The sequence below is a fragment of the Prionailurus viverrinus genome, chromosome A1 (genome assembly GCF_022837055.1).
Source record: "Prionailurus viverrinus isolate Anna chromosome A1, UM_Priviv_1.0, whole genome shotgun sequence".
Lineage (NCBI taxonomy): Eukaryota > Metazoa > Chordata > Mammalia > Carnivora > Felidae > Prionailurus > Prionailurus viverrinus.
In genome coordinates this window covers 177669168-177689637 of record NC_062561.1, presented here as the reverse complement: position 1 = coordinate 177689637, position 20470 = coordinate 177669168, and positions in this window count along the sequence as shown.

Genomic DNA, 20470 nt, shown 5'->3' with positions numbered 1-20470 from the left:
GTGAACTGCGAGATCGTGACCCGAGCCGAAACCAAGAGTCAGACACTTAGCCGACTGAGCCACCCAGGCACCTCAAAGATCATTCTGAGGGTTCTAATGTTCAGCCAAGACCAAAATCTACTGACCTAAAGAATTATCTTTAATACCCAGCATGTTGTTGACAGAAAAAGCAAGTTGAGGAATTTGCACAATGCTTGGCACATAGTAGGGGCTCGATGTAGGTTCCCTCCTTTTTTAAAGAAAGGCTATGTATGCGTGTGGGCCTGTTATCAATCACACAGGACAGACCTGGGAGGCCCCCAGCCACACACACAGGTCCTTCTGGAAGGAGGATGCGGTCGGAGAGGCAATTATACTTTTCGATGTACATGCTTCTCAGGCATGGCCGTTTCCACTCCAAGCCCCTATCTTTTTGTGTAATTAATAATTAAGAAAATGATTTGCCAGTGGTTAAAGAAGCCCCAAGTTGAGCTTCTTTCGCTTCCCTTTTCTTTACCTATTCAAGGGACAGGAAATGCCCATATAAATAGCCAGTGGGAAGGAAAGGTCGGTGGGTGGGGGGAGGGGGAGGGGGAGGCTGAGTCAGTGAACCAAAGCCGGCAGGGGCTGAGCTGCCTGGCTCAGCCCTCCAAAATCCCTTCAAAAGTCCCAGAGGCCCCTTCCAGGCCGGCAGCTGGGACCCTGAGGTGTGTCGGCACAACTGAGAAGCAGAGCTTCTAGACTAACAACTGAAGCAGGGGCGGGGGTGGTTGGGTTTCTGGGTTCCCAAGTCAGGAGTTCAGCCCTGAAGCTCCACTGGGCCATGGTCCGGGGGGGCCAGTCATCCTGGTGACCTCACTCTGACACAACCGCCCAGCCCTGCCTCTGGGTGTTTCAGAGAAAACTCCACAGAGTTGGGCACAGAGAAGCCACTAAGGATCATGTTATCTAATGTCACTGCCACACAGTGCTCTGTGAGGGCCCTATCAGGATCCTCCTGCTGCTGCTGAGGGCACTGAGGCCAGCCTCGGGATGCCTGGGAGCTGGTCCTGAGTCACACAGGCCGCAGAATTTCAGGAGACCACAGCACCCTGTGGCTGGGCTGTGGTCAGCCCCCTACCCACGCTGTCCGAGGGACTCTGCCTAGTGGCCTCCCTGCTACGCACAGAGCGGGGGCCCTGGTAACGTCTGTGACCTAAAGGAGACCCCAGGAAATTTGAAGCACAGGAACACTGAGAAAGCCCCACACCCAGCCCTTAGAATGCCAAGGTCCCAGCACCTGTTTCCTCACCTACAAGAGCAGGAACTGGCATTACTGGGGCCCTTGCTCCATGCCAGGTACTTAGATTGACTTTACCTGATGCCAGGGGGGCAGTACTATAATTTCCCCCATTTACAGATGAGAAAACTGGGGCTCAGAACCACTGGGGCACATGACCAACGTCCCCCGAAAAGGGGCAGAGCCGGAACTCAAGACCCCTGGCCTCTGAGCACAGGCCCTGAGGTGCTCTAAGAGGACCCGAGTAGGGCAATGGACTTTCTTTCCAGCTCTGGCCACCTCCCACCAGGCCTCAGCCTCAGGAACCTATCTGGGAAGGCCAAGAGGCAAGCCTGGAGAAGGATCTGGATGGAGGTGGATCATAGACGGCCTCAAAGACCTTGTGCACGAGCTGAGCCAAGTTGGTCTGGGGGCTGGAGCCCTCTTGAGAGCCAGCCTCTGGGCCAGGAACCAGGCTGACCTCTGGCCCTCAAGCTCCCTCTGTCTTAGAAGTCTCTCAGCCCTATACTTCCTGAAGTTTCTGCTGTAGTGCAACAACCTGCTTAACCCCTTGTCTCCCGGGATTCCTTTATCCACCTTGAGTCAGGGCTCTGGTTCCTGAGGAGCTGACTCAGAACTCAGAGGGGAAGGCTCCTGGGAATACAGGCGCCATGTGGCTCAAAGGAAACAGAACATGCATCTGGGACACTCAAGGGCTCCATTTCAGCTTCCCTATTCCTCTGTGGTCCTAGAGACTTGGCCCCTCAGTGCCTCAATTTCTTTGGCTGTCAAATGGGGTTGATCATGACAACAGCTTCACAGAGCACCCTTTCAGATAGAGCAGTGACAGACTTTGACAGGGTCAAAGGGCCAAAGACCTTCTCTGGGCCAGGCACGGTCATGGCAGCTGGATGTGCATTTCCTACTGAAGCCTTCACAACAACCCAGTGAGGCGGAAATTTATATTTTCCTGATTTTACAGCCTTGGAACAGAGGCATAAAGAGTGATGGTAGTTGCCCAAGGTCACACAGGTGTTAGGTAGATGTGGGGGGGGGGGGGGTGTGGAGAGGGAGAGAGTTGAACCAAGGCAGAGAGACCTTCCATTTGCCTCTCTGAGTAATTATACTTCCTCATGGGCTTCTTATGGACTGTGACCCACCCAGGGAGCAGGCCTGGCAGGTTCACTGTGTGCCCTAGCACCTAGTGGGTGCCTGGGACAGAGTAGGTACACTGAATGAAAGAAGAACGAATACCGCAGATGTCAGAGAGGAAATAACCTGGGCTCTGGAATGAGACACATCCCTATTTGCCAGCCCTGTCACTTCTTAGCTCTGTGACCTTACGTGATTGTCTCTACCTCTCAGAACCTCGATCTTGTCGCAAAATGCGATAATAATTATAATAATACATGAAAGCGTCCCTGTGAGGATTGGAGGCGTACACAAAAGCCCCTTCACCTGCAACTCTGTAAATGGTACCTTTATTATCGTTTTGAATTAATTCAAAATTTTGAGTTTTATTCGTTTGAAATGAGAAAATGTCTGCAAAGACACATTGAAAAGCATAACACACTGTCTTCTTACGTGTTTTGATGCAACTGATCTGCCTAAGGACACAGATAGAAGGAGACCTTGCCCAGGTCAGGATGGAGGCGTGAGATGGTCAGCTCAAAGGAGGGACTTATGGGGACATTTGTTATCACTCCGTGAACCAGCATGTGATGGGGCTGACCAAGGATCTGGGATACAGCCTGAGACCCAGGTGGTGCCAGACTGGGAACTGGCTACCACCCCCCGGACCCTCAGACCAGAGTCCAAGACTGACATCAGCCAAGCTGGAGGTCCCAGGCGGGTCATAGCCCCACTGTGTCAGCCACCTGAAAGGGCTTTTCAAGACTATCCACTCACCCTTGCCTCATAGTTCCAATGGGAAAAACAGAGGCCCAATGAGAGGTAGGGGTTGGCCACGGTGACTGCTAATGACCAAGCACAGAGCAGAGACCAGAATCCCTGACTCTTGACCCCAGCCACCCATTTCCTTTGCCTGGCTGAGCATTCCCACCAAAGCCACCGTGCCCACCTCCAGTACCCAAAGGACATAGACCATGAACAGGTTGATTTCTGCCCAATCCAGGCCACATGCCCCATGATGGCCAGCGTCTTACTCCCACTTCTTCCTGTCCCAGCTCTGACCCCAGTGGTAGGGCTCAGAAAAACCTGCTGAGTGAATGAGACCGTACTCGGTGCTAACCCTAGGACCCTTTGAGCCTCGTAGGGCTGTGCACAAGTTGACCGTGAGATCACAGAGGTAAAAATCATGTGAAACAGTGAGAAGGGTGACACAGGTGTAAGGCATGGCCCATTGGGGCAGCTGGGGGGTGTGGAGGGCCATAAGCTCTGGACCACATGGCCTACATTCAAGTCCCAGCTCCACCATGGACTAGCTGGGGGCCTCGAACCGCTTCCTCAGCCTCTCTGTACCTCAGTTTGCTGGGGGTAGCACAGCGCCCACCCCCACAGAGCTGCCATGAAGATCTGTGAGATGCACACCTGGCACAGGGCCTGGACCACAGTCAGGGCTCACCAAATGGCCGTCGTGATCGTCTAGAATAGCTGTCTCTGAGCCACACACTGACACGCGCACGCACGTGCCTTCCCCAATAGCGGGATTGCTTCCAAAATCAGGCTGTCACCTTGACACGCTGGAGCAGAGCTTTCTGCAAGGCATCGGCATTTCTCTGCTGCTGCCAGCGATACCCTCCAGTTCCTTCTGGATGTCTCCAACCAGCCTGAAGCCTCTTCGTTCCTGCCCTGGGCAGTCCCACAGCAATTCCTAAGGAGAAACTGAGGCCCATGAGTGTCCTCACTCTAAACGGCCCCAATCGTCTGGGTGACGTGAGGTAGGCCAAGAAGAGCCCTATAGACAGAAAAATGAGCTCGAGGTGACCTCGGGTTGGGCACGTCTCCCCTGTGGGCCTCCACGTCCCCTGTAGTAAAATAAGGAGGTGATCTAAAATAAGAGTGTCATTTCGGCCCACTGTCCCTTTGACATTATTCTATTTTTGTGCTCTCTCTTAATGGCATCATCATCCCCACAATAGCTAGCATTGATTGAACACCTGCTCTATGCCAGAAACTAAACTCGGACTGATACAATAGCCGCTGACAGTTATCGAATGCTAGGATCCACCAGCCATAAACGCTTCACCCCTTCTCTCATTTAACCCTCTGCAAAGCTATCACCAACCTCCTCACCACCGTAAGGATGCCCGAGGTAGGGCCCGTGTGATGAGATGGCCTCATCCTGCTGGGGTTTGAGCCCAAGAGCCAGGCTTGCAAGCACTAGATCATGCCCAAGCCCCTACAGCCCTGTGAGGTAAGAATTATTATCTCCATTCTACTGATTAGAAGAAAAAAAAAAAAAAAAACCCTGCAGCCCAGAAAGGGGAAGTGACTCAGGCCACGTCACGCTGTTTCAGATGATGGGCTCTGAGGATATCCTCCTTCGAGCTCCTTTTATCCCGACCCTCTCAGAGACCTCAAAGAAATGCGCTTTGAGCCCTGTGACCCTCAGTCCCCACTCAGTTCCTGTCCGCTTACTCTGGGCCCACAGCTGAGCTCCAGATACGTGAGGGTCCGGCCTTTGGCAGGAGGTCTGACTTCCAGATACGAGAGCCCTGAATCACAGGAGCTCGCGCCCCATCCACTGCCTGGCCCTCATCGAAACCCGGGGAGGGGATTTACCCCGCGGGGGCACACTCACTGGTGCTGTGCCCTCACTGTCATCTTCGCAGCCAGGACAGCTTTGCCAGTGCCATTCGACAATCCTCACATTGCCGAAAATTGAGGTCATATGCTTTATCTAAGCAGGGAATCAGTGACCAGTGCCGCAGGTGAATTCTATCGTCAAGGACACCTTATTATTTATTTATTTATTTAAAATATTTATTTATTTTTGAGAGAGTGCAAGCAGAAGAAGGGCAGGGGAGGGGGCAGAGTCCCAAGCAGGCTCCGCACTGGCAGGCTGACAGCAGTGAGCCCGATGTGGGGCTCGGACTCACGAACCCTGAGATTATGACCTGAGCTGAAGTCGGGTGCTCGACCAACTGAGCCATCCGGGTGCCCCAAGGACACCTTTTTAAATTCCAGCAGATCGTGGAGGATGGGTTGGTTTTCCACCTGTGGAGAGGGTATTTGGAGGCACAGGAGGCAGGTCCTGCCTCCAGCCAGGCAGAGAAAGAGATCTTGACGTGCAGTAGCTTCAAGTGATCCTTCCCTGAGAAGTCTCTTCCCTTTAGGTGGCCACCATAGAATGAATGGTGGCTTAGTTCCTCTCTTCAATCCTCCCTTTATATACTCACCTTTTTCCCCCTGGGAGCAGAGAAAAGAGGAAGCTGCTGTTTGATTTCTGAAGGGAGGACCCATAAGGATGGGGTGACTCATTCCCTGACCAAGGGATAAGGCCACCCCAAGCAGAGGGCGTTTTGGGAAGACCTGGGCTTTTGTTCCCTTTGGGACTAAAATGAATCACCAATCTCAGCAAGTCACACTGGCCAGTCCCAAACTTTCCCAGGTAAAAAGCACTGAAAATGAGTCAGGTGGGGCTCCCATCAGTGGGCACAATCGAGGGCAGAAAGGCTGAGCTCCTCCTTACTGTGCACCTTCAGCTTGGTGCTTAGAAGAGGCCAGATGGGACTTCGTTCTTCTTGGAGCAGAGTGGAAACTGGAATCAGAAAAGGCAAGTCAGGCACCACGCCTCTAACCACATGGGCCAGCAAGGTAGTGAGCGCCCGCTGCAGGCTGGCGCTGTGCAGGATGCCACACAACAAGCTCAGTTCGCTCATTAGTTCACCGACTCAGGCGGGTGGTCAGGAGCCTTGACTGGGTGTCAGGCATTCACCGTGCTCTCCCTTCTCCAGACCCTGCAAAGAAGGGATCCGATCCTCATGCACGGAAGAGGGAACTGAGGCACCGGCCAGGATCCCCGAGCCAGGAATCCTTCTCACAGCTGACTCTGCAGCCTTGCTTCTTCTAGCCCTGTGTCTACAGAAACCTGGTCGTCATCCGTGGACGAAGATACCCATGTCACCACCTGAATGTGTTCAGGAGAGTCTAGAAAGCCCGAGACTTGTCTCAGCAAAACTGCCCGAGTTATCTCAGAGGAAGAGCTTCAAGGAGAAGCAGAGGCTTGGCAGTCCTCTGGGACCTCAGCATTCCAGAGGCCAGATGTGTGAGCCTGACGTCACCTCACCAAATTCCAGGCTGCGCTCTGCTGGCTTGTGAGCCCTGTTCCTCCATGCCTTCCTCCTCCCTTTCCTCAGGATGAAAGAGACTGAGTGCTGCTGGCAGCTCCTCCCCAGCATCTGGCAGAACATTCTGCCCCATAGCTGAGCTCCTCTCACTCCCCAGTCATCCCTGGGGGCGGCTGGGGACTCATATTTCCATTTTCAGTGCACAGCCAGGCACCAGATCTTTCCATGACCAGCAGGGCTAGCCGTATGGGGTCGGGGTTAGGGACATGAGCTGTGACACCGGACAGAGCTGAGTTCAAATCCTCCACCTGCTGCTTGTTAGCTGTGCGATTTCAAGCAATTAGCTTACCCTCTCTGAGCCTCTGTTTCCCTATTTGTAAATGGAGACTGTGGCTGTCAACTCTGATGCCTTCTTCATTGAAAGAGTCTCTTCCCATTTGCTTGCAGCTCGGAAAAATGAACTATTCCATCCTATCAGTTTTCTTTTTTTATATGCACTCCATCCATAAGCCAAGAAAAGAAGAAGCTGATACTAGAGTTTTAAAATGGAACAGTAATGTCATATATCTGAAACTAAAGTAATATTGTGTGTCAACTGTAGTTCAGTTTAAAAAAAAATGAAGCAGTAATATTTATATCCTATTTACTATGTGCCAGGAATCTGTTATAAGGTACCATCACTAGCCCCGTTTTACAGATGAGGAAACTGTGACCCAGAGAGGTAAAACAACTTGCCTAATGCCACATGGCCAGTAGACAGCTGGCTGAGATTCACACCCAGGCTGTCTGGCTTCAGGGTCCATGCACTTAAGCATTGTGTTGAGAAAAGTAAACAAGATGAAACCCACAAAGTGTGCGGCATGATGCTAGATGCATAGTGGATTCTGAATAAACGTTTGCTGGTAATATCATTACTACTGTTGTTATTGCTTTGCCATCCACATGTCTGAGTCTTATCCTTGACCTTCACAAGTGGGTCAGGGCTTTCTGTCCTTTCAGCCAGATCCAAGAGTCAAGAAGCTCTTGGATTAAAGGTGGTCAATCGGTCCACCCCAATATGTGGGTCCCTTGACATGTCAATTAAATGTTCCTACCATGTGGTCTTGAACAACTGACTGAAATCTCTGAGCTTCAGTTTCCCCATCTGCCAGCGGGGAGGGTGCTCTGCTCTCCCTTACTGTTGGGTTGGGAACAAGAGAGAAAGTGCTAGGTGTGCACGGTATGCCCCATTAAGTATCGGCAGGCTGCCGGCAGGCCCTCCAGCCCGGGCAGCCTGGCATCGGAGGCCCATTTTAGCCACTGGGCCCTACTGCTTCCCAGGTGGGATGCTCTTATCAAAAGACAAAGCTTGCAGTTTGGCTCTCAAACCCCACCCCAAAAAGCCAGTGAGATGTTGGTAACAGAAGACCCACCTGGGGCAGTGTCCCTGGGCGGTTGTAAGCGAAAGGCTAGGCACAGGATTATCAGGAAAAGACAAACAGAAAGAAAGCCAGACTAGCAATGCTGATAATGGGCAAAACAGAATTTGAGGTAAAAGGCACTCCACTAAATGACAAGGGGACTCTTGACTGTCTTTGTCTCCATGTACCACCCCAACGGGCTTCTCATTTTTATTATCCTTCCCAGACCTTTTCCTCGCTGTCTGGTTCCTGCAATGTCACTTCATGGTCCGAAGGCTTGTCTTCATATTAATTCCCTGAGGGATGAGCCAACCTCCTCCAGGCCTCCATTCTGCTGCTGGCATTCACTTCTTAGAGACTGCTGGCCTGTTGAGATCTTTCCTGCCTGGTCCTCTTTGACCAGATAGGGCTATGGCCCCTCCCTCCCCCTATTCCCTAGGCTCTACCCTTGCCTGGTCTCAGAGAAGTCGTGAGCTTGTCTCCCAGAAGGAATGGGCAGAGGGTACGCACCCAAAGGACTTCTGCCTGGTGACTTGTGTCCACAGTCATTTCCAGCACTTGTTTATGAGTATAGGCCTGGACCACAATAGGTACCCATTAAAGGCATGTTGAGTAAAGCTAAGAACCCTTAGTCAGTAAGATTTTGTTAGTTCAACCCCCTCCACCCCCCCCCCAAAATGATATGGAGATCTTATCTGGCAGCAGTGGTCCTGAGCTACAGAGAAAATTTATTTTTTTCATTTTCTATCAAAGATTTTTGGCTAGAAAATATATCCGCTGGAATCTTCCAAGTGTGTGCCCGTCTCTTACTTCCTTCATTCAATATGCATTTGTTGTTTTGCTACCCAGCTCTTGGTGTTGTAAGACTGCAGAATTGTGCAAAGTTTCAACCAGCTAACCCTACAGAAGGGACGGGAAGTCTTCTAATCATCGGTCAACACCAGCTATCTATTACAGATATGTATTGCGTACAGTGAAATGGGGAACAAACACTTCATCGAGCTTACGCTCTTGGGGGTGGGGGGTAACAGACATCAAAACCATCGTCACAGAAAGAGTGAGGCACCCCCACACAAACAGCTACCTTTCAATACACTCGTTCTGGAGTTTGGCTGGGCTGATTTAACATCTCATCTCTTGACTTACTTTACATGAGCTTGAACAAGAGACGTAAGCTCCTTGAGGCTCAGTGTCAGTATCTGTAAAATGGAAATAAGAATTACTTTCTTCCTAGGGTCATCAAGAGAATTATGAGGAGTTATTCAAGTGTCTGCCATGTCTCGTTTTTATCATTATGATAATGATGATACCAGATGAAGAGTACTGAAGGTGGGGAGGGGAGTACTTCTTCCTGAAGAGGGGATGGTATGGATGAGAATTTTCAGGAGAAGGGGGTTGTTGGTGCTGAGTTTTAAAGGAAGGTTTGAATTTCTATACAAGGAAGTGGCCAAAAGTGAATCTGTTCAAAAGTAGAAAAATGAATGATTCAGAAGGTCATTAAAATAAAACAAATAAAGAATCTAAACCAAATGACTGGGCTCCTTAAAAATAGGACATTGCATTGCCAAGCTAAGAAAGCGTTAGTCAGGCAGAGGAGGTGGTTACTGGGAAATTTCGCCCAGTTCAGCATTATTGAGAAGTTGTGGATTCCTGGAGCCTTCAGTGGCTGTTGCACAATCTTGTGGGGTCATGGTTACCCAAACCCTGGTCCAGGACTGAGAGGGAAGTGTTCAGGACAGGATTGATACTAGAAAAAAGAAAGGGTCTACTTAAAAGTGGAGCTTCAAAGTGGTTAACTGTATTGGGAGAGTCTGGGGTAAGTCTGTAGGCCAGCAAATATCTGTCCTGAGGAAACATGACATAGGACATCTGGATTCAGGGACGACACATGCCCAGGGATCTGGGTCTAAGCCACAGGGCAGGCATCCCATTCCTTCTCCCCCAGGGTCTGCCAGCCCCTCCTCCCTTTCCCCATACTCTCACACTGCAGGGACACCCTAGCCTTCTCTGCCCAACTGTTGGAACTAGGCAGATGGGGCTCAGATCACAGCTCTTGCTTACTGTATGATCTTAGGCAAGTCACTTCACTTCTCTGTGCCTTTAGTTTTTTGTCTATTAAGAGAATCACAATATTCACTTCACTGGATCGTCGTGGGGAGTTAGTGAAACACACGCCTGACACACACAAGTGTTCAGAAAAAGTTAGTTCCAGGGGTGTCTGGGTGGCTCAGTCGGTTGAGTGTCTGACTCTTGATTTCGGCTCAGGTCATGATCCCAGGGTCATGGGATTAAGCCCCATGTCAGCCTCCCCGCTGAGCATGGAGCCTGCTTAGGATTTTCCCTCTGCCCCTCTCCCCCACTCATGCCCTCTCACTCTCCCAAATTAAAAAAAAAAAAAATGAAAAAATGAAAAAAGAAGGAAAATGTTAGCTCCAGCACTTTCTCTCATTCTCTTCTTTCTTCTGAGTTCATCCTTCCCTACCTGTTCTGATGATATCTTCCTGGAGGTAATTATGGATTCTATAGGCAAAGAATTCAATGCCTCCTATCTGGTACCCCGCAGATAAGTTCAGGGGTTCATTCGTGTCATTCAGTTTACGTTTGTCAGTACCTCCAATGTAACTAGCATTGTTCTTGGAATAAAGACAAAAATATTACATGAAGGCGAAGGGCTGAGGAGCATCTAAGAGAAGGAGATGAAGTTCCAAGGAACTGAGAAGAGAAAAACCTGTGTTTTCATGCCGCTACCATGTGCCAGGCATGGAGGTAGACAGCAGGATAAGGAGGTGGAAACGGGGGTCCCTGGGTGGCTTAGTCAGGTGAGCATTCCACTCTTAATTTAGGTTCAGGTCACGATCCCAGGGTCGTGGGATTGAGCCCCATGTCAGGCTCTGCACTGAATGTGAAGTCTGCTTAAGATTCTTTCTCTGCCCCTCTCCCCATCCTCTCTCTCGCTTTCTCTCAAAAAAAAAAAAAAAAAGGAGGTGAAAATGGTACAGCCTGGGGCTTTGGAGGGACCACAGTTCAAGGGTAGATAGACGCATAGACCCAAATGATGATTGTGGGGCTCCACTGGAGGCTTTGATGGTATTGTCTCGGGAAAACTTTGGAAGACTTCCAAGAGAAGGCGACAGAGGAGCTGAGTGCAAAAGGGTGAGAATCCACCAGACGGATAAAGCCCGGAAGAACATTTTCAACTGAGGAATAGCCTATGTGAAGGCCCAGCCACATCAAAGAACACAGTGTTTGGGGAACACTTGGGCATCTCTTCAGAGGAAATGAAGTCGTTTCATTTAGCACAGGACCTGGCACGGAGTAGTGCTCCACAGAAGTTGGCCATTATTACGGTCAGATGGGCCCTGAACCTGTTCTCTGATGGTGAGTAGATATTGCTAAGACTCACTCTAAAGAACCCCATTGGCTCCCAGGATGAAAGCAGGCTCAGGGGCAGAGCAGGGAGAGGAGGGAGAGGAGGGAGCTTCAAAAAGGGGCTGTCATGTGGGACAGGCCAAGGTTCATTTCTCACGTTAGGGCACCTGTGCAGTGTCCCTCTTCCCTGGGACTGAACATTCTAGTCCCTTCCCCAGGCAGAACCCCAAGAACGGGCAGGCTTAATGACCAGCGCTGGGCTAACGGGAAGATGGGCCACACTGGGCCCCAAGTCATCTGCCTGTCCTGATGAGCCAGGCCCTGGGGATTCCACCGCCCCCGGGGAGCGTTTAGAGAAGTACTCTGGGAGTCATCCGCCCTGTGTGGTCACTGCCTGTCAGGGCTGCGCAGGGCTGGCGGGGAAATGGGCAGATTGCGGCACTGTGCATTGAGAACCAAGTGCTCAGACCCTGGAGCTATCTTCGCGAGTGTGTTACCAGAAGACAGTTACGTAATCGGTTTGCTCACATCCTCGACAATTGTGTATTGAGTGCCAACTGTATGCCAGGCACTGTTTCAAGCTCTGAGGGTACTGTGGGGAAAGACCCAGCATTCCCGCTTCAGGGAGTTGACGTTCTGGAAGAAAAATACGCACTAACAACGTCTTACCGCATTTATTTATTTTTTATTTTATTGTTATTTTTTTAACATTTATTCATTCTTGAAAGACAGAGACAGAGCGTGAGCGGGGGAGGGCAGAGAGAGAGGGAGACACAGAATCCGAGGCAGGCTCCAGGCTCCGAGCTGTCAGCACAGGGCCCGACGCGGGGCTCGAACCCACGAACTGCGAGACCATGACCTGAGCTGAACCTGGCCATTCAACCGACTGAGCCACCCAGGTGCCCCTTTACCACATTTATTGAGGCTTCATTATAGGCGGAGTCCTGTACCATGCACTCAATAGAATTTCATTCGATCTCCTTAGTTAATTCATGAGACAAGTTTTATGTCTCATAACTGTTATCCCACTTTACAAACCACATTCTCCTTCTTGAGGAATCCACCTGCAGGGACCCTCGTCCCCAGATCTGCCCATTGTTACCTCTCAAAAGGGCGTGAGCTAAGGTGGGGTGCAAACATTGACACCTAGCCTTACTCTGGGCTCACAGTGACCTAACGGGGCAGGAATGAGGGGCCCGGCATCTTCTGATAAAAGTCGAGTCCCGCCCGCCCAAACCACTCTCCTGAACTCTGAGAGCTTTCAAATGCTTTCAGAGCCTTGTAATAATGTCCTTTCCCAACATTCCTTAATCATCATTACTCTGGACTCAGGCATTTAATTGCTCATCTGTTTCTCCATTCCTTCATGAATAGAGTATTTCTTTCGTGATTGCATCAGGGCAAGAGCCGCCTTTGACCAAATCGTGCCACAGGTGAGTCCCCCCACTGCCCCACTCCACTCACTCTATCACTCTGCACCCACGTGTGAGCCCTGCTGTGTGCCAGGTGCTTGGGTCAGGAGCCCCCAGGGAGGCAGAGGAAGAAGCAGGCCTCTGTGGTGAGGGGTGATAGATAGGGGCCAGACCTCTGGGACTGGCAGGGGAGCCCAGTGGTCATGTCACCTGGTGGAGGTGCCGGAATGCCACCTGTGTCTGGAAGGCCCAAAGTCACCTAGGGTCAGGGCTCTCTGGACAGGTGTACATGAAAAGGAATGTAACCTTTGTGGGAATCTGGATGTGACCAGGAGGGCACCGTAGGGTATAGAGGGATAAAGGTGGCAGGCAGGAAAAGGGCTGGCAAAGAAACCAGAGTGGTTGAAAGGGGCCTCAGTGGTGGGTTAAAGGAAATGCTTCTCCCTCTTCAACAAGCAGAGATGAAACACAGCCAGGGAAGTCAACTTCTATATTCCATCCGGTTCAAGAAATACTTCGTGAGCTTTCCTTATCTTCCAGGCCTTGTTCTGGGAAGGACGGAGATGAAAAAGCCGCACACAAAAATGCCTGCCCTCGTGGGGCTAGCATTCCGGCGGTGGGGGAGAGGGAGAGACAGCCAGGAAGCCAAGAAGCGAGTAACATGCACGGCACGTCGGGTGGCACTAGGTGTGGTGGGAGCACAAAGCAGGGCAGGGGAATGGAGGGTGCTTGCGGCGGAGGGGGGTTGCCATTCCAAAGAGCACAGCCAGGAAGAGCCTCCATGAGAAGGGGACAGGAAGATGAGAGGCGGCACTGGCTGACATTGGGGGGAGGGTGATCCAAGCACAGGGAACGGCAGTGCACAGGCTATGAGATGGAAGCATGCAGTTCTTGAGATAAGAACCGCAAAGGGGCCGGTGTGGCTGGAGAAACTTGACCGGAGAGGAAAGGGGGAAAGGGCGCTGGCAGGGCCTTTGCCCGTGAGCCCCGGGAGAGGGGGACTGTGAGCACGGGAGAGGCATAATCATGCTGGCTGCCGAGCTGAACACAGACCCTCATGGGGGCCCCTGGGGGACCACGTGAGAGGCTACCACAAGAGTCCGATAAATGCATTTTTAAAAAACCGGAAGGATGGGTGGATGGCAGGTCCTTCCAGCAGCAGAAGCCATCCATGGACATAAGATCTCTTCAGCCTTCAAAAATATGCCTGCTAACACCTGCAGCCTTTGGGTGAGATGGGATAGATGATCATGGGCTGACACAGCTGTCCAAGAGAGAGCATCAAATGGAAGAGTTAGGTCGCAGGAAAAAATGAGTAGAAGATAGATCGATCGGTCATTCGATAGATGATAGATACATAAAAAGAAAGGAGGAAGGAAGTAAAGGAAGGAGGGAGGCAGAAAGAATACAGCAGAGACACACAGACCCGTTACCCAGGGTGGGAACTGGCCCCCCAGTGGCCCCGCCCCTGCACTGATGCTAGTCCCAGCACAGCCTGACCATCTCCACCACCCCCCCACCCCGAAACCACAAACCCAATCCCAAAATACGGCCAAGTGTCTGGATTTTGTTTTTAATTTTCTTTATTATGAACTATGTATGAAAAGTATACAACGGTCGGGTCTGCCGAATTGCCAGAACTGGAAGTCTCAAAATCAGACTTACTGCTGGTTCCCCACAGAGATGGAGGAAGGCAATGCATGGCACAGGGCTCTGGATGCTTCTGAAGACTCCACTGAAATAGCCCCGCCCCCTTCCCAAAGCCTCTCTCTCCACCTCTTCCCAACGCTCCACTGCCAGCACCACCTGTGAACGCTCCTCCCCGCTCTCCAAGCTCCCAGACTTCTTCCCCTTTTTTCTCCTTGCTCCTTCCGTTTTCCTGCCTGGCAAGACCAAAGCCAAGGGGGACTGAGCATTTGTCAACACAAGCAGTGGGCTGCGAGTCAAGCTGGGGCACTGCCGTCCTTCAGTGTCCTGGGTCTCACCTGTACTCACAAGAAACTCCTTCCAGTGATTACTTCTGGACGGGCCTCAAGGCTTTGGCATATCATTTCATACCGTTTCGAACAATGTATTTCTCCCTTGCATGTACATAACTTTATATTTAAAAAAATAATGATATCCCACCCAGGCCCGTCTCTAACATCGCAGGGCCCAGAAAGAGAGAGCAAAAGGAGGCCTGTGACCACTGCCTACCCCCTCCTTCCCTCCCTGTCCTGGATCCAGCCTCTGGGTGGCTGTGGGGGGACGGCCCAGCCTGCATTTGCTCTGCCAACTCCCCCAGAGCCAAAAGCAGATTCTTGGTCTTCCCTTGCTAGGTAGGACCTGGGAAGAGGCCTGTGCCGGCTCTGGAAGTGAACTTGGGAATACGTAAGCAGGAGATGCACAGGTCCTGGGTGCCCAGAACATGTGAGGAGGTGTTAATGCTGCCTCTACCCAACAGTACGATTGCCAGCATCTTTCCCTTAAATTCCTCCGTACTGTCGGAACATTTAACATCTAGCAGAACATTTATGACCTTTATGTGGCCCCCAGATTACTCAGCCACATTTGAAGGAACCGAGGTTCCCATGTGCAGAATGGCACATGGGTGGAGGGCAGAGTGAGGGGGCGTGGCTGGGGCATCAGACAGATCTGTAGAGCACGCTGGATTTTGTCCCTTCTTAGCTGAGGGCTTTGAACAAACCCACTGAAGCTCTCTGAGCTTCAGTTTCCTTGCCTGTAAAACGGGAATAGTCATGACCATTTTCTGGGTTATCAGAACGATTGGGTGGCCAGGCAAATGAGTGGCACAGAGATTTTTAAATGTAATCGTTACTATTTTTTAAATGTCAATCGATGCCAGGAATATTTTGATGATCCTTCTCGGGTGGTTTCTTTCAGCACACTTATTTCCTGGTCATAATCACTTCCTTTATCACCTCTTACATCATCCTCAGCCTTTACCTCATTCACCCTCCCTACCCAGTCCCTCCCATTAGCCACATCACCACTCCCTGCCCCAGGCTTAGCCCACCCTGTACCCACAGTTCAGCCTTAGAGGAAAAGGACCAGCGGGCACACTTTCTCTTTTACCTCAAGCTGCGATTTTGACCTTTACCCTCTTCCTGACCCATATCGGACCCTCTTAGTCACCCCTGCAGAAGTAGTGTGAATGAGCTCAAATCCGTGTTTGAGATTTCATTTCTTTTTTTGTTTAAGGTTATCCATTTTGAGAGAGACAGAGACAGCACGAGTGGGTGAGGGGCAGAGAGAGGAGACAAAATCCCAAGCATGCTCATGCTGCCAGCGCAGAGCCCGTCGTGGGGCTTGAACTCACGAAACCGTGAGATCGTGACCTGAGCCAAAACCAGGACTCGGAAGCTTAATCAACTGAGCCACCCAGGTGCCCCTAGATTTCATTTCTTAATCAGAGAGCCAGAGTGAGTGAAAATACAACTGGCTGGGGAGCCAGAGACTGGGATGAAAATCTTGTGTCTGTACTTTGTGATTGTGGGTCTCTGAGGAGTCATTTCACCAATCTGAGTATCACTGCCCCCATTTAATTTTTTTTTTTTTTCAACGTTTATTTATTTTTGGGACAGAGAGAGACAGAGCATGAATGGGGGAGGGGCAGAGAGAGAGGGAGACACAGAATCGGAAACAGGCTCCAGGCTCTGAGCCATCAGCCCAGAGCCCGACGCGGGGCTCGAACTCCCGGACCGCGAGATCGTGACCTGGCTGAAGTCGGACGCTTAACCGACTGCGCCACCCAGGCGCCCCTCACTGCCCCCATTTATAAAGTGAAAGAATGATTCCTACCCAGCAGTTTTGTATCACAGATCACCAACAACACGTGGAAGACACTGAACAGGAATTTGGTCAGTGATGGCTATTAGAGTGGAGCCCAGATCATGCGGGGCCTTGAAAAGCAGATGAGTGAGTTTGAACGGCATGTTGAAGGTGGTAGGGAGCCATGGAAGGCTCTAAACCAGGGATGGCACTACCGGATGGTGGAGCTGAGATGTGGGCGGTCTTGCTCAGGCGGCAAGATGGAGAGAAGCAAGAGGCAGGGAGACCAGAGGACGTCCATGGGGCCTGTGCTCAGGCAGTAGCTGGGGAAGGGGGGACAGATTACAGAGCTGGCCTGGAGTCAGAATCCTCAAAGGGGGAGGTGTCCTCATTCTCCACTGTGGTCACCTAGAGGGTCAAGGAGCCCTCTGCCCAACATTGATCGTCTGGGTTTAACCCAGGGACGAGAGTGGGGGTGGGGAGCAGAGTGACAGGAGGAGGGAAAATGTGAGAGGAAGAGCAGGTGAAACAGAAAACAGAAATCTTGACTTTTGTTGTTCGATTTTTCAAACCCTGATTTCAGCTAGAAAAATCAATACCTAACGAAGACTCTTGATTTCGGCTCAGGTCGTGATCCCAGGGTCGTGGGATCAAGGCCCACGTCCGGCTCTGCACTGACAGGGCAGAGTCTGCTTGGTATTCCATTTCTCCCTGGCTGTTTGCCCCTCCTCCACCCGTGTGTGCACGCACACACGCACGCACGCTCTCTCTCTCAAAATAAATAAATAAACATTAAAAAAAAAAGAAATAATAACAGCTAGCTTTCACTGAGCTCTTCCTGGGTGCCAGGCTCTGTGTTAGGTGATTTACTATATTATCTCATTAAATCATCACAATCAACCCATGAAGGAGGTATCATCATCATTTCCATTTTAGAGATGAGGAACGTAGGCGCAGCAAGGTGAAGGAAGGATATAGGCTACGATGAGGGACAGCAAGGATTGGGATTCAAAGTGGTCACACTCCAAACTCCAAGTTCTTGGAGGAAAACTAAACATCCCACGAGACTCAAGAAAACTGAAAACCAGAAGTCTGAGGTGTCCGGTGATAGTGAGATAGTCACTCTTCCCTACTGATACTCAGTAAGTCTATGAAAAGCTGATGTAATATGATATAAGTGGAAAAAGCACATTATATATAGTGTGATGTAGAATATGTGTATTTTTTAAAATTTTTTTTCTTAATGTTTTTATTTTTGAGACAGAGAGAGACAGAGCATGAGCAGGGGAGGGGCAGAGACAGAGGGAGACATAGAATCCAAAGCAGGCTCCAGGCTCTGAGCCATCAGCACAGAGCCCAATGCGGGGCTCGAACTCACAGACTGTGAGATCGTGACCTGAGCCGAAGTCGGACGCTCAACCGACTGAGCCACCCAGGCGTCCCTAGAATATGTGTATTGTACATACATACAAGAACGTGTTAGAACACATGGACTCAAGATACTATCTATAGAAGCAACCACAAATCTAAGGTACCTACGAGGTCAAGGCCTTTTTAGGAAAATTAAAAATTTTATTAAATGGCATCTGAGAAAACCTAAATGCGTGAAGACGCATACCATGTTCATGGGGAGGAAGGCAGTTCTCCTCAGTGTCCTAACACTATTCAGTCAAAAGCCCAACTCAGTTTTTCTTATAATCTTTAGCAAGCTGAAGGTTCAGCATATATGGAAGACCAAAGGGCCAAGAAAGGTTAAGACACTCTCAAAGCAGAATTATGGACAAGGCATTAGCCCGTCACGTAACAAAACTTATGATAGAGGAAACGCATTTTCAACAGTATTAAACAGATACAGGGATTGACAAATAGATTAATGAAACAGAAGAAAAGGCTCTAATAGAGGGATCCACATGTATCAGAAAACCTGGTTTCTGATAGAGGATGCCCTAAAGACCAACGAGGTGGGGAACCCTTATTCCATAAATAAGGCTGTGAAAACTGGCTCTCCAAATGGGGAGAACAATACCCCTTAGTATACAAAAAATTACTTCCAGGTGGGTCAAGGCCTTAACTGTGAAAGAAAAACCTTAAAAACTTTCAAAAGACTTATTCAGCCACAGAAAAGAAGGAAATCCTGCCATTTGCCACAACATGGATGGACCTGAGGGCACTATGCTAAGTGAAATAAGTCAGACAGAGAAAGAATACTTTACTGTATGATCTCATTTGTATGCGGAATCTAAAAAAAATTGAACTCATAGAAATAAAAAATAGATTGTGGTTACCGATGGCTGAGGGTGGAGGAAATGGGATGTTGATCGAAAGGTACAAACTTCGGTCATGAGATAAATTCGTTCTGAAGATCTAACTGCAGCATGGTGGCTTTATTTACAATACTGCATTGTATACTTGAAATTTAACAAAGTGGATCTTGAATGTCCTTGCCACACACACACACACACACACAAATGGTAACTATGTAAGGGGAGGGATGCATTAACTAACCACACTGCGGTAATCATTTCACAATAGGTATGTGTATCAAATCATCACGTCATATACCTTAGACTTACCCAATGTCGTCAATGATAATCTCCATAAAGCTGGGAGAAAGAAACCTCTCAGAATAAAATGAAGAATATCTTTATGATCTCTGGGAGAGACAGAGTTCTTAAGCAAAATATAGAAAATGAAACCACAAAGAAACAGGTTGCTACATCCAACTGATTAAAATAATTTCTGTTCGTCGAAAGGCATCCCAAGAGATGAGATGACAAGTGATAAATTTGGGGAAGATATTTGTAACACGTAGTCAACAAATGATTAGTATATAAAATAGATAAGGTCCTACAAATTCATAAAACTAAAACAATCTGATAGGGAAATGAGGAAAAGACTTAAACGGATATTCTACATAAGAGGAAACAATTACGGCCAAGAAACCTATGACAAGGTACTTCATCTTGTTATTACTCATAAAGATGCAAAATAAAACCACATTGTCATTTCACACCCATCAAACCAGTGAAAATTGTAAGTGTGACAATATTAAGTATTAGGATAGAGAGCAGCTACATAGAAGGATCACCTACCCTTGGTGTCAGGTGTGTGAACCATACTGATGCCATCTTGGACAAATCCGCCATGATGACCGGTCTAAGACCTGAAGCTTTCTTGAGCACCAGCACCCCCCCCACACACACACACATACACACATTCTTTCTTTTTGTCTAACCACGCCCTTAAATACACCCTTGGGACATAACATCCTTGATCTGCTCAGGAGATAAGACTACCAGCACTGTGCTCTCCAGTCTGTAGGCTGTAAAAGCAGGTCTTGCAGGAGGTGGGGTCATGGAGATCTCCTCTTCCAGCTGCCCAAGACACACCCAAGGCATACTTCTGTCTGTAAGTCCCCTTAATAAACCACTTCTCGGGGCGCCTGGGTGGCGCAGTCGGTTAAGCGTCCGACTTCAGCCAGGTCACGATCTCGCGGTCTGTGAGTTCGAGCCCCGCGTCAGGCTCTGGGCTGATGGCTCGGAGCCTGGAGCCTGTTTCCGATTCTGTGTCTCCCTCTCTCTCTGCCCCTCCCCCATTCATGCTCTGTCTCTCTCTGTCCCAAAAATAAATAAAAAACATTGAAAAAAAAATTAAAAAAATAAAATAATAAAATAAACCACTTCTCCTCAGGCTGGGCTTGTCAGCTTTTTTCTTTGATCTTATGTCTCCTTTAGAGGTCGTTTTCATATACCTCCTTTACACAGAACAACAGTGTATGTTGGGACTGTTGCACTGAAAAATAACACACATATATCTTATGGCCCAGAAATTTCATTCTTAATTATATTAATAGAAAAACTCTTACACATGTGCACCAGGATATATGTATTAGAGTAGTCATAACTGTTTTGTTTATTAAAAATCCTGAAACCAGGGTGCCTGGGTTTCTCAGTCAGTTAAGTGTCTGACGCTTGTTTTGGCTCAGGTCCTGTTCTCACGGTTTCATGAGTTCGAGCCCCACATTGGCTC